The sequence below is a fragment of the Rhinopithecus bieti genome, unplaced genomic scaffold (assembly GCF_001698545.2).
Source record: "Rhinopithecus bieti isolate Rb0 unplaced genomic scaffold, ASM169854v2 scaffold_18037, whole genome shotgun sequence".
Lineage (NCBI taxonomy): Eukaryota > Metazoa > Chordata > Mammalia > Primates > Cercopithecidae > Rhinopithecus > Rhinopithecus bieti.
This window is the reverse complement of record NW_016809071.1, coordinates 154,456-169,958: the sequence shown is the minus strand read 5'-3', so window position 1 is coordinate 169,958 and position 15,503 is coordinate 154,456. Positions and strand designations below refer to the sequence as shown.

General features: G+C 37.9%; 1 protein-coding gene across 1 annotated transcript in view; it reads left to right on the top strand.

Annotated features, from left to right (window-relative positions):
- Positions 1-4,993, top strand: part of LOC108539581 (XK-related protein 4-like) — a 432,691-nt gene extending 427,698 nt beyond the window's left edge. Inside the window, 1 exon segment of the mRNA XM_017888393.1 lies at positions 4,695-4,993. The gene's annotated coding sequence lies outside the window, so the exon portion shown is untranslated.
- Positions 4,994-15,503: the final 10,510 nt, after the last annotated feature.

The following is a 15,503-nucleotide window of genomic DNA, read 5'->3' as shown; positions in this document are numbered from 1 at the left end:
ATGGTTGAAGCGCATGGCGAAAACACAGCAGGACTGGGGTGGTCATTCCTATAATTTCAGTGACAGAGGCAGATCAACGTTCCTTTGTCTCGGCAATCCAATGTCATTTTTGAAAACAATCAAAATGATCGCTTGTGTCAGCTTCTGACTCCTAACACTCCTTCTCCCACCTGGTGCTCCAGTGTTTCACAATGGCCAAGGATGGGTGATTCCACTCTATCCCCCATTTCTAAGAGTCTTGTCTGGACCTGTATCAGGCCATGAAATGCCCTGAGCATTCGAGTGGCATCTCTCCTCTTCACATAGGCACCTGGGTAGCAGCATCACGCCACTCCAGAGTTCTCTGTGTTGACATATGTCTTGTCTAGTTGCTGTCCTAAAAATGGGCATGTGGCAAGACTATCAATCAACAGCCTCGACAGTATCATTACTCATTCTAAAGTAAAATTGCAGAATGTGGGTGGAATTGTATAAAAACATAACGAGCCATTTAATTTTGCTAATTGAAGCAATTAGGCTAACACGCAAGCAGCCTGCTCTCACGACAGAAAGCCACACGGAAGAAGTGCCAAACAGCCATTTGCATTTATATGTGTGTGTATATATATATATATATATAGATAGATAGATAGAGAGAGAGAGAGAGAGAGAGAGAGAGAGAGAGCAGGCAGTGACCTAGCCCCAAATGTCAAACTTGAGGCCTATATTCTGCAAAACAAGAGATGACAATGTCCTTGAAATATTTTCCTAATATACTGACGGCCTAAGTCAGAAACAAGCTGCCTAAATCAAGTCTTGCTTTTAGTTATTTCATTTCCCCATAGACTTTCTTATGGTTCTATCTCCCATATTGAGAGTAGCTCATCACGATGGATGGTTTATTGGGTACATAGTGCTGGACTAAGAACTGTATCTATGTGGTTTCATTTAGTCCTCACTGTCTTCTGTGAGTTAAGCACCGTTTACAGACGACAAAACTTTGACTTAGAGATGTCAAGCAATTTGCCCAAAGGTCCCACAGCTAGGAAACAGTGGGGCTGAGGGTTGAGCACAGCTTTCAACAACTGTGACTTCTGGGAGCCCAGTGACTCTTCCCACAAAATCTAGTCCTGATTTGGCAAGTGTTCAGAAGAAGCAGAATCATGGTCTGATGATCAAATTTTTCCAAGAAAATTTTATTTAAAAGTCAAAGATGTCCTTCAAAATGAACTGTTAAAAATGTAACAGTCAATGATGTGAAATGGAAGTCTCTATCACCTGTAACTAAATTTTACCTTAACTCTCTAACTCATAGTAGGCAGATAAATGCTATTCTTCCATTCCAGGCAACTGTCCCCCTCCTATGACTCTACTATGTATTCAATTAAGTGATAAATATAAATTAACGTGATGCCACGTCCCTCGTATTTTATATGTGTATGCTGTTTTCATCCAATTAAGCAGACTGAAAAAAAACTAAACCCCATTACTTACTTTGGCATTTTAACGAGATAGAAAGAGAAGAAAAGAAAGAGGGAGGGAGAGACAGAGGGAAGGAAGGAAGGAAGGAAGGAAGGAAGGAAGGAAGGAAGGAAGGAAGGAAGGAAGGAAGGAAGAAAAGGATCTAACAAGTCTTTGAAATGATGTTTTAAAGTATAAGGTAATTCTGTTTCACTGCCATAATTTTTCCTAAATTTTATTTAATATCTTGCAGGTCACAAAATTTAATATTTAGAGGATTATTAAACCACTAGCTTGAACAATCATATAAGTCTAGGAACCTTATCTTAGTGTTAGATGCAAATAATACTGCAAGTGTCGACCAAATATTTGTTGAATGGAATTATACAATAATTGATGTGTTCTTTCCCTTCTCACTTTAGATATAGCATGTCTGAAGGTCTGCAAGATGACAGAGTTGTAACCCATTCAATGATACTGTTGCCTAGCTGTGTGTGTGCTGTTTGAACTGATACTAAAAAGGTAGCCAATAATAAACCAAAAATTTTCTCAACCCTGGTGTTTATTTTAAAAAATCTTCACGATCAATATGAATGTAGTATATTAAAATACAAGTAACTATCTTCCTGCTTTGATTTAAGAGATCTTTATGAATTTGCATAAAATTAGAAGTCACTGATTTTATAGGAAATAGCATGTAAAAGAAATCTAAGTGTTGCTTTATCACTTTATTTTATAGATGAGACAACTGAGATCCAAAAGAACAGGTAATTTTTGTCATCAGGATTACATATTACACTTTTATTTTTTTCCCTGAGTCATTTATTCAACAGGTATGACCTCTGCAACTCTTATGGCTAGGCAATGTACAGTCAAGCACAAAAGGAAAGTTGTATCAGAACAGCTCACAGTCTAGCTATTAGCAGCACAATCATAGTTTTCTGACATCAACTCTTACTCTTTTCTACTCTACCACACTACTTCTTCTCAATATCTATATTTAATTCCATATTGAAGCAAGAAAGAAACACAGATTTTCTAAGACTATACAGTCATGTGTCACTTAAGGATGGAGATACATTCTAAGATATGCATCGTCAGGCAATTTCATCATTGTGTGATGGAGTGTGCTTACACAAGCTTAGACGGTAGGGCCTACCATGCTCCTAGGCTATATGGTAGAGCCTATTGTCCCCAGGCTACAAACCTGTACAGCATGCTACCATACCGAATACTGTAGGCAACTGTAACACCATGGTAAGTACTTGTGTATTTAAACAGAAAAGTTACAGTAAAAAATGTAGTATTATTGTCTTATGGGATCGCTGTCATATGTACAGTCTGTTATTGACCAAAATGTCATTGTGTAGCATGTAAGCCTCACAATAAACAGTTACCATATAAAATAATGATGACGAACATAAAGTAACAATACGAATACAAAAAAAATCAATACTAGATGACTGCTTATAAAAAGTAATTTTATAATTTGTTTATATGACTCTCCACAACACTAGATATTTTAAACTGATATCACAACACACACACAAAATTGAAATACTCTCTTGGCGCATGGTATTTGATTGAAAACAATCATTTTTGGATAAACTTTGGAGCGATTCTTGAGAATTTACTTCAAGAAAAGGCATGAAATTAGGGAGTCTCCAAAGTGAAGAGTTTTCCAATAGGTGACTTCTCTGATTTTTCAAGAAAGCATTCTTCACTTACTGTGTTTCTCCAGCATACTGGTTATTTAGGAATAACAAATTTCCAGACATAAACATCAGCTATTGCTCTAAAGCCTTTCCTCCCATGCCCAGAAGAGCAGCACTGTGCTGCATGACAATTTCAAGAGTCAGGAGTCAAGACAGTCAGCCCCAGCTCCTTGGGGAAACCCACACTGGCTTTGGACCCGATTGCATTCTCTCCTGCAATGTGGCCCTGAGTGATTGGCTTCCCACATATGTAAGGAGCAGATTGTTAAAGATCACTATTAACTTGTATAACTAATTTTCCTTATGTGAAATAATTCTGGTCAGGGAATATATAAACCCATTGACCCTCCATGGAGTAGAAGAAAAGAGAGAAGAAAGCATATTAACTTTTATGAGTACAGAATAATTCAAATTCCTTGGCGAGTCACATTATGCATTAATAAAAGAGTTGACCTAATAAATGTTACAAGGTACCGTGATCTCTAGGGTCATGCCACCATTACCACATTCCTTACTACAATTATTACTACTTTAGTCGTTGGACCAGACAAAAAGAAGCATGTAGTTACGGATATAATATTTGCTATCTTGTTTAACAAAACAAATCAACCACAAAACTAATTAATCAAAATATTAAGCCAATATTACCAGCACAGTACTCACACAAAATTTTCTCTTGTGCTAATAATTGAAGCATGTCATCTACCCTGTTATTGGAATTTCAGAAAATACAAAGTTTTGTGTTTTTATTATATTTCCATCTACCAAATTGTTGACCTTCTCCTCTTCTCCATTGCTTAATTTGTATTAAAATGGATTTAATCAAATTATTACTTCATTTAAGTACTACAAATGTTATCAGACGGAGATGTGGTTAAGCTAATTTAATTTACCTGTTCTAGTGGCATTCTGGTATGGACCTGTATCAAATCAACACTTTTAATTATTTCAGATTAATTCATCAAGAAGTTCCAAAACACTACCATATGTGTTGAAAATATAGTTTGGGTTTCTATGATTGTAATCAAAATTCCTATTTTGATCACACACCAGTAGAACCCATTGCAAACCACTGTGAGTCTGGAAAATGAGCACTTTGTGTGTTGAGCACTGTTGCATTCACTTAGCAATTAACCTTTGACCTGCGGTTTTCTGCTGAGCCCCTTGTGATGTTTTTTATTCTATTCAAATTGGGAGCAATAACGCACCTTAACATAACCAAAGGAGACCTGTCAGTTAGTGGAATAATTGTCATTTTATATCATTCTTTCAAAAAGTTAAAACATTCAACTTCCCTTATTAACCTATCTAATGCATTGTACATAAAAAAGGAAATGAATTTCTGAAGTATATTTTGAAAGCCTGGGGTGAAACATTTTCCACGGTCTGAATCGGAGGCTTGGAGCTCTGTGGAAAGATGTAAATCCCTCCTGCTGTAAGAGGGAGAAAGGCAGCAGTGAGCTGTCACTCAAAAATACAGTCTCCACTGTCGCAAAGGTGCCTATTGCTGATGCTATCGATTCCCTTCTTTTTCTACAGAAACATCTTGGAGCTTGTCAAGCTTTACTGGAGGTGATTTGCAGTTAATTAATTCAACAGACACTTTAATCTTGCAAATTCTTGACTTGTAATATTGTAACGAAGCTCCTGCAAGGGAGCATTAATCAGTTAGTGAAAAAGGAGCACTTCCGTTCAGCAGTAGTACCGTGACGTGCCCAGGGCTGAAGAGAAAGACCTCTGTGAAGTGGAGCGCTAGTGAATTCCTGCTACCTGCTTCTCATTGCTCACACTATGAATATTCATCTGCTTCATTTGTTTTTTCCAGTAAGCGCTGTTTTTAAAAAAAGAAAAATATTCCCGGGGGCTTGCATAGCTCGGAGAATGGGGTACTGGGTCGTGGAGACTTGCTTTAAATTGATTCAAATCCACATGTTTGGAAATGAAAATAATGTCACTGTCATCTGTTGAACAACTGATCTGTCTGAGTACGGTTGCTGCTTTTATTTCATTTCTCGAGACTACCATTGTCAGCATTGTAATAACCAATTTATAAAACTCGAGTTTTTATTCAGCTTCAGAGGTAAAATCTGCATGGGTGTAGCTACTGAATAATTTGATTCCTGCCTTCCTAGGTGATGACATTAGCAGTTCCAAACCGAGATCCATTTCCATGTGGAACTGGCTAGCCTGTTGCTTCTCAGGCCCTGCAAAACCTTGGTTACGAGCTCAAAGATCACAAATCCGAGATTCTTTTGTGTTTTTTTTGTTTGTTTGTTTGTTTGTTTGTTTGAGACAGAGTCTCGCTCTGTCGCAGGGGCTGGAGTGTAGTGGCGCAATCTCGGTTCATTGCAAGCTCCGCCTCCCGGGTTCACGCCATTCTCCTGTCTCAGCCTCCCGAGTAGTTGGGACGACAGCCGTGCACCACCATGCCCGGCTAATTTTTTTTGTATTTTTTAGTAGAGATGGGGTTTCACCGTGTTAGCCAAGATGGTCTCGATCTCCTGACCTCGTCATCTGCCCGCCTCGGCCTCCCAAAGTGCTGGGATTACAGGCGGGAGCCACCGCGCCCGGCCCCAATATTCTTAATGACTACATTTTCACATAGAGGTAAATAGGCCGTCTCTTAATTTAAGACACGGTTCTTTCTCCCTTCCGTTTTTTGTTTGTTTTTCAAAGAAAGATTTGAGCTACAAGATAAGAATGAAGTTACCAGAAGTTATCAGGTTATAGTTTCAAAGTATGCAAGAGAGTCGGGCCTTCATATGTTCTTATAAAGTTTTCCGTCTAATCTTTTGGTATAACAATTTTAGGCGTTCACCCTAGATGAAAGAGTGGAAGTCATCAGATGTGTCAATAAGCAGTCTAGAGGGAAAATGAGAAGAAGAAGCAGGGATTCTTTTTCTTGTGTTTCGAAGATATTTCTCCTCCCTAAGCTATCACCTTGGTGATTATCACCAAGATGTATAATAGCAAGCACTACTGAATGATCTTCCCAGTTATCAGCACCAGTATCACCGCGAGTCAGTTTTCAGAACTAGCTCTTGGCACAAGAACTGAATTAAAATGGGGACAAAAAGTGGTCTACCACCACGTGATTTATTTTCAATTGCCAGGCAATGAAAACTAACAAGTTAAAGAAAATGTTCATTTTCTGAACCCCAGAGCCCACATAGGTACAAAGATACTCTGTAATGTACAATGAGGTGGCCAATCATGGGGATATAGGAGCAATAAACAGTCCTCTTGAGCAAGGTTCATGGGTAAGAGTTACTCTAGCAGGATTGGGTGTTGGGCCAGAGGTTATCTATTAATGTAGAGGCCCAAGTATGGTGATGAAGAGAAAACCTGTCAGTGGCTCATCCACAGTATTTGCCTTTTCACAGAGCAGAGGAGTTCAAAATAGTCACTGCCAGTCCATAACTATAACAATAGACATGTCCCCTTTGGAAAGACCAGGGCCTGATGACAGTGGGAAAACAGAGATGTCAGTGGTGTCACGTCTAAGAGTGACTCTGTCAGGGGAGCCCACCCCCTGTGATGGTTCTCCTTGACCACTGGCCCTTATGGGCTCTGCAGGAGAGCTTCTGATGGGTTCTAAGATAAGGTATTCCAAGGTATTGTAAGTCACCCTTGTTTGTAGAACATGAACGATTTAACCATCCCTCCTTTCAACAGCAATGAGATTCAGGGTTACCATGGCCTTACTCATCTTCCCATTGTAAATATATCACGATGTCACAGGAGCCTCTGTGTCTAAACACACTAAACTGGGTTTACAAGCATTAGAATCTTTCACTCATATTGTGAATCTCAATTCTGCCAGTCACCTAGTCTGTGTATCTATTCCCAAACTGGAAAAAATAATTCTTGTGAGAATAATTTTCAGAATAATGGAAGTGGAAAGAAATGGACAGTTAAGTGATTTTTCAACATAGACAAAACCGCTGGACCATTGATAGCCCTCAAGCTCTGATTTTTCCTCCTGACTAAGTTTCTTTTCTTTTGGGGGCTTTCAACATCTGAATTTTCCAGATGATTGCTGAACCATCGTCACTAAACCAAAGTAGACAAAGAGTTATTAAAAAATAAAGACTGTCCACATGACTGCAAATATCCTGAGGAAAAGTGGCAAAATAGGTCACTCAAGTGGTAAATTTGGTCTTCATGATATCAAACATATGGATATTTGGAAAAGTCTAGATGTTTGAATCATACAGTTTTCTGTCTGGGTGTCTGGTGTTGTCTGGATAGACAGACTGCTCAGGTGTTATAAGTAATGGAATTGAACTTTCTTGTGCCGTAAGCAATTGCTGGTCATATTTTGCTGCTAAAAGTCTCTTTGTTGTGCAAAGAGAAATAATGCAGAGCAAATGTTTATAACTTTTATTTACTTTCGGCAAACACATGAATGAAAGAGGTCAGGTAGGCTGTCCTGGGCATTCTGGGCCTGGCTGCAGCACACTCTTCTTCACTCCGCCCCTGCCAGGCAAGAAAATTTCTATTCAGTCTTTGCCATCTTTTATAAATTGTATCATTGCTCTTCTGCTGTTCACATCACCTTAGTTATTCACAAAGTCTACTTGATAAAATGGCTCAAGGGAAATACAAGTTTGTTAAGTTTTATTCTTCAAATAGAAGTTTTAATTTTAAGCATTCCTTATGATATTTTTTAAGCCTAAAACAGTTCAAACTGCTTGACAAAATTATTTCACGGTTAATTTTATGGTGTTGATAGAAGTAAAAGCTATTTTTCCCAAACCAAACAAAATACCATACATAGTTTTTTGGGTTTGGTTTGTTGATGTCATGCCAATTTCCAAGCACCAACTGGTTACCATAAATATGGGAATATTTAGTGGTTTCTTTGTACTCATCGTTAAAATTCCCGGGAAAAAAGAAAAAGGAAAATTCACCTCCCAGAAGGAAAGTTTGAGATGTTCATCCTGACACTTGCATTCCTGATTATTTGTGGACATTTCTTCATTGTAACAGTAGGAAGCTGATCTTGTTTCTCCTGATTTGACACTGGGTTGGTGAGCATTGTCTCAAATTTTGTGCTTGCCTCATTTATGGTCCCGAAGCTTAGCAGAAAAGCAGACAAGCTATTCAGACCAGTTTTCTTTAAGAGCGTTTAGGTTGCAGAACATGATACAAATGAGTGACTGTGGGCAGGCACACAGAGGACCGAAAGGTATTCAGCTATGCAAAGATATTGAGGGTATTTCCAGAGAAAAATGTTTTTAAGATTTGTAGGCAGGGTTTTGATTGTGTCACATTCCATACTCAGTTCCAAGTTGGAATGACTTTATGGGGAAGGCAATAAAGTTCCTTGTTGGGTCCTTCCTTCCCTTACATGCAGAATGTTTTTATGAAATCAAATGGATCCTCCACTTTATGTAGCAAAGAACCCCTAGGCTCCACAACGTCATCACTGTGAGTCCCATCGCAGACGTGTGTACCAGCCCAATTCAGTTTCGCTTTTCTTTTTCCCTGAGATTTTTACATCACCAAATCCCATTTCAAATCTTTTTACCTTCAGGTTACCAACAGGATGTTTAGCTGAATCAGCAACAAAGAGGTGACAATCTATTGTCCTCTACAAAAGCTTGAGTCATTTTATTCAGTGATCTTTGGTAGTATGATAATCAATGGAATTTATGGTGTCATAGAAAACCAAAAATCCCTGTGTTGAATATAGTGACTGTCTTAAATATACTTAAATATGTTCTTCTACAAAACAATACCCTTTTACACTATGGGATGGATTCCTTTCTGGATGCAGGGATGGGAGGGGCTATGGGTCAGTGATTGGGAAACAGGAACTGGGAATCTCTGCACAACTGAGCCCTAATCCCTGGTCCATCTCTCCAGCCTCGGAAACTCACCCTCGGCCTCATTTTTCCCATATGCAAAAGAGAGATATTTATTTACCTACCTCATAGGGGTGTTGTGGAGATTAGCTAGATTTGTTAAAGTGCTTATAGGTTAGAAAGTGCTGTCATTCCTGAGAACTGGCATTAACAGAAGAGAGCTGTGTGCAGCATGGAGGAAGTGAAGTCTGAGGAACACAACAGCAATAACTCACCAAGCAGAGAATACAATGGTTCTTCACCACTATATAAAACTAGCACTTTTCCTTCAAAGGTGTATGTATAATTTTCTTCAATGATTAGCTTTTTAATGAGACAACTCCTTTCGTCCAGACATTGAGACGCTTTATATAAGCTGGCAATTTTCCTGTTAACCAAACTGAATTTTACTAAATGTTTATTAAAATGCACCCAGAAAAATGGCCTCCTCCTGATGCCTGAGGGGTTTGCATGCCTGATCCCAGGCTGCATTTTTTCAGAATGCGTGCATGATGCCCCAGTTCCCTACTCATGATCACCAGGTGGTGTTCTGAAATCCACTAGCAGGGAAAGATTTTTAACAGAGATTAGGCTTGGTGCCATTTCCATTGAGTATCCTCTTCACCCCCAAGATGACACATCTTTACAACACAATAAAAGAACGTAAAGCCTTATTTCTGCCTGGAACTCCTGCACTGATTCATTTTCACGTTATAACTATATTTCAAATATTTCAGAAGTTTTTACACAGGGCTTCAGCTATATATTGATACACATATGCTTACATGTGCTTAGGTGGTAATTCTACTGAAGGACAAAGGAGACAGTGAGAAAACAACATCAGAGAACATCCTGTACAACTTACCCAAAAGTGACAAGTTTTCTTGTACTTAAAATTTTAATCCTGATAAGAACTAATGTGAAATAGCATGATTTTGGTTTATAAATATTCGTAATTTTTGAGACATAGAGGCAATATTGTGATATAGGAATACATCCATGAAACTAGACTAGCAAAGCAGATAATGTTTTCATGACATGGCTTCATGAGGCAAAGTTGTTGTACATCAATATTATCATTGTGCCCTTATTTAATGATTATATTCCATTGTGAAAAAAATTTGCACACTCTTAAAAATATAAAATGGGTTTCAGAAAGTTTACTTGAGAAGTGGGTTTGAAATCATCTTGTGCTTGGAACTGACATAAGATACGCACTCAATATAATCTCTTCTGGATTCTGAAATCTAATTGGCAGTGATATTTCAAAGCCTTAACATTTCAAGGTGGCTAATTAAACATATCTAATGCATGTTATTAAACTTTCCGAAGCATGAATTTAACCTAGGCAATTATCTGATTCATTTTTTTTTAAGCTTGTGCTGCCATACCAGACTGAAGTATTGTTTTCATAGACTAATACTATGAGAATAGTGAGTTAAAAAATAATTGGGACTGTCCTTTTTCCCCTGCCCAGTTCCTAGTATCAATACGCTCTCAACCAGAAATGCAGCAGAATATCCTTTTTGCTATAAAGGGAAATACCGTGTCTTTATTTGTTTTTGCACAAGAAAACTGGTGTTGCCTATTTGGACTAGATGTAGGGGCCTGGAGGAAGGAAGTGGCAGCTTTGCAGGTGGGGTGACCAGGATGGGAGGAAGATAATGGGGCAAGTATGTCATGGGGAGATTTTACCACAAAGATACAAACCAGAATTGAAGTGTGTTACAGCTGGATAACCCTTTGAAATGACAGAGTCTAGATCCCTCAACGAACAGATGAAAAGACAAGTAGAGACAACATGTACTTGAGATATAAGCTATACATCTCAGCACTGGAAGAAAGGAGACTTCAGCCTCTTTTCAAGGCTTTCCAGACCACATGGAACTCTCCAGAGCCCTCCTTGAAAGTAAGAAACTCTTTTAGAAAAACTAAAATTTTCAGCAAAGATTCATGTGATTATGCTGCTGAGGACCAGTCATTCTGTAAACATCACATATGTGATGCTTTGTAAATGTATTAATTGTGGTCAACTTTCATGGCTATTTCCCATTAACATTGTATTCCATGAACAAGTGATAGAAAACATATGGAAATTCTCTTTTGATCAAAAGGAGTGTCTCCCAATTGATTTATGTCTGTTGGTATTGCTGACATCTTATTATCATCACAAAATTCCTTTTATATCTAGATGGTATCAAATAAGAAAAGAATGAATCATTTGGTCAATTGCTTATTGAAGATTCCCATCTGAAACCTTTCTTTGGTAAAGAGGGCAGAAAGAGACCATAGCTATTCTTGGATGAGAACCTTGCCTCTACTAAATAGTTTCTGCTTTTCCTCTCTGTAGCCAGACAGCTCAATAGCCTAGGGAGAGAGTCGATGAAGGATATGCAAATTACATTTTTCCCATTCTCAGAACAAAGACAGCAACCACTGAGCCAGAGGTTTCTTCCCTCTTTGAAACCAAACAGTACACTGAATTTAGGGCTATGACAAAAATGTTGTTAAAGCAAGAGCAAAATCATCCTTCCTGTGGATTCTTTTCTCAGTGTTTACTTAATTCTTTTTGCAGTTTGGATTGGAGTTTCTAGTAATGATAATTAATGCCATTTTACGTGATAGCTGCAATGCAGAAATGGTGTGAGCATGAGTTACAAATGAGATGACTAGGGATACAAAGTTCATCTGTACTGACATCCTACCAAGCAGATTGGAAACAAATACTACTACCACTAATATTCTGATTTAATTAATAACATCTAGTAGAAAAAAAGAAGCATCTTGCTTAGCATGAAACCATTGCACAATATAAACCTGCTCCCAAATGGCAAGGATTTTTGCTACCAATATTTGTTCTTCATTCTCCAGTTATTTTAAGTAAATAAGTTTCACATCTAACTACCTCAGCTACAGTTGTTTTATTTAGAAACATGAAACCATGCACTTTGTAATCAATAAGTTTTCATTTAAAATTTCAAAAGGATACTTGGTGCAAAGCAATTTTCAAAAATTTGTACATGATATACACCACCCAACCTCAGGAGGTTATACTTCATTTTGTTTGTTTCTAAGGTTGGTTTTGGGTAAAATCCTCATTTCCACTCAACATCAAGATAAGCTGCTCTATATTTGCTTAATTTGCCTTAAACATTTTGTGCTCCTTTCCCTGTTCGATTTTTTTGTTTTGTTTTAAATCTATCTCTGAAAAAAATGGAACAGGTGGCAGGTGAACAGCAAATGGAAGAGAATGGACCAGTAATTTCTCAGTCCCCTGTTGTCAACTATCTGCATGACATTCCGATTGTGCAAAAATGCCATTCCTGTGCTTCCCTCTCCATTACAGAAATAAGGTCCGAGAGACCCCACGAGTGTGCATAGGGAACGGTGTAGACATTTCCCCCAGTATGAGCACAGTGCCTGGACCTGAATGATCATCTTGGCAGTTCTTGTGCTTTTACTTTGTAAACATTGTACAAATGTATTTGGAATTTTATTTGAAATGGAGACTTAAACTAGTTATTCAATTTGTTTCCTTCCTGTAAATATATATATTCAAATTCCACGTATCCAAACATCCCTTTAGCGTTCAGATTGTAAGTGTGTCTTTATTCGCAGGAGGCCATTGTCGGCAGGCAGTGACCCCCAGTGCCCTAGTTTGAAGCACAGTGCGTGGAGTATTTGATGTACTACAGTACCATAGTTATTTTGGTCTGTTAAGTAAGTTGCAATTTGTGATGAAATGAAGTGGAAAGTAGTACTTCATAATGAACAAATTTCCTTGGTTACATGGTTTTTCTTGTAAAACTTAAAGAAAAAAAAGAAAACTTGAAATTTTATATATTTGGATTTTGTAGTTTTTTTTTTTTTTAATTTTACTGCAACACAAGGTACCAAAATCATTAAATAAAGTACACTGTGGTCATTTTAACGGAAGTCTGTGTTCCTGATTCTGTCTAAGTCTAGGAAGGGGGTAGGATACCATGGGTGTTGGATGGGAAGGGAAAGGAGGAGGCCATGTACACAGGCATGTTCCCAAGGCAACACAATGTAAGTCTAAAATAAGCAAAGCTGAGTTCTGTCAAATTTAAAATACATTAAAATTAAGTTATATCTCTTTTAGTAGATGTTTTATTTATTTATTTCATTTCTGAGAAGTCCTAAAGGGTATTCCTCTAGAGCTACTATAAAAGCAAAGAGATTTTCAGATCACAAAGAAGCTTAAAATCCAAATAAATTGCTTAATCATTAATGAACAGAAAAGTGTCAATGGACAAAAGTACTTTTTATTTTATTTTATTTTATTTTATTTTTGAGACAGGGTCTTGCTCTGTCATGCAGTCTGGAGTACAGTAGCACCACCATAACTTGCTACCGCCACAAACTCCTTGGCTCAAGTGATCTTCCCACCTCAGCCTCCTGAGCAGCTGGGACTACAGGTGCATGCCACCACATCTGGCTAACTTTTTATTTTTGTAGGCACAGGGACTTGCCAGGGCTGATCTCAAACTCCTGGCCTCAAGAGATTCTCCCACTCTGGCCTTCAAATGTGCTGGTATTACCGGCGTTAGCCACTGCCCCTGGCCCAAAGGTACTTTTTAAAAAGACTATGTGTCTAAATGTTTGCCTTTTCTAAAATCAGTGCTATATTTTATGTGTTTTCTTAAAATATTCTATTTTCATTTTAAGGAGTTTTTCTATTTTTTATACAGTTGGTAAGAGTTCTACTGGTTTATAAAAGCCTTCTTTCATAAAATGTTAAATAGTAACTGTACCATAAGAATTGATTATATATGTAGAGACTTCTACGGATAACAGCTATTAATAGAAACAGATAAGAAAATGATCAGAAGAAACAAAAAACTGGAAAAAAAAGTTAATCATTAACTCATTATTTTTTAGAGTCGATTATTAAGGCCTCCTTTTTTCCTGATTATAATAGTAACACATGTTAAATGCACAAACACTAGAAACTCACCATTGCAACACACTTCTAGTCTTTTGAAAGCATTTATATTTTATTCTATTAATTTAATTAACATTAAAAAAAATCACAACTATGTGCCATGCATGGTATTAGTATTATAAATATGAACAAAACACATTTTCTTCTTAAAGTATACAGTCTAATGGGGAAGCAGTTCAGATACACTAATTGTGGTGTTATTTGGTGATGCAAAAGTATAGACATTCACAGATTATGATGAACGCATCTGACATAGTCTGCAAGCAGTCAGGGTGGAAGAGGGAGCCACACCAAGAATAGAGCCTGGGCCCCAAACCAGTGGATGGAGCAGAGTCCCCGCCCCACCCTTGCTGAACCAAAATGGACATGAGCAAAATATAAACTTCTACTGGGTTGAGCCACTGACATTTGGGGTTGTTTGTTATAGCAGTTAGGCTTTTACAACTTTTACAGGAGCATTCCATGGACCAGAGAAGTATAAGGAACTCAAGCTGGAATATGATTAGCTCAATTGTCTCTACCTGAGGTCCAAAAACAAAGAGAAAAAAGAAATGGTTATGCATTTTTCATGTTCTCTACAGTGAGTAGATACTGTTATTATAATCCGAAAACAAATAAAATGTATGTTTAAGGGGAATTTTTAAAAAAGAAAAGTGTGCCAAAATCCTGAATTTGAAAACTTAATTTAGTAAGGAATGCAATTTGCCCCTAATTAATCTAGAAACATGATACAATTCCAAACAAATCCACAAAGTTCTTTTATAAAGTTTTGTAAAATGATTATAAACTTTATATGGGACCAGGCACAGTGGACCATGCCTGTAATGCCAGCATTTTGAAAGGCCAAAGAGGGAGAATCTCTTGAGGCCAGGAGTTCAAGACCAGCCTGAGCATCATAATGACACCCTATCACTACAAAATAAAAATTTTTTTAAAAACTTAGACGGGCATGGTGGCACGCCCTCTAGTCCCAACTACTCAGAAGGCTGAGATGAGAGGACCCCTGAGGCTCAGGAGGTCAAGGCTACAGTGTTCTGTGATGGTGCCACTGCCTAGGCGATAGAGAGAGAACACTTGCCCTCCCAACTATTTTAAGTAATAATAACCACAAGAGAGTGCTACCAGTAAAGGAATGTAAAAATCAATAACCCCCCTCCCCAAAAAAGTCCAGAAATAGAGTCTACACATATTAAATAAGTGAATTTAGTATATGATAATTTAAAATCAGTGAAAAAATAATGACCTCTTCAATAGAAGGTCTTGGGATAACAGACACACCACTAAGAACATCTCTTTACCCAAAAATAAGATCCTATGAGCTGAGTGCAGTGGATCACACCTGTAGTCTCAGCTACTCAGGAGGAGGCTCAGGCAGGAGTATGGAGTACCCCCTAAGCACAGGAGTTCAAGGCCAGCCTGGGCAACATAGTGAGACCCAATCCCTAAAACAAACAAAACAAGATCCTATCGATTAAAGATACAATTGTAAAAGGTACAACTGCAAAATAGTATTTTAATATCATCTCAAGGTGA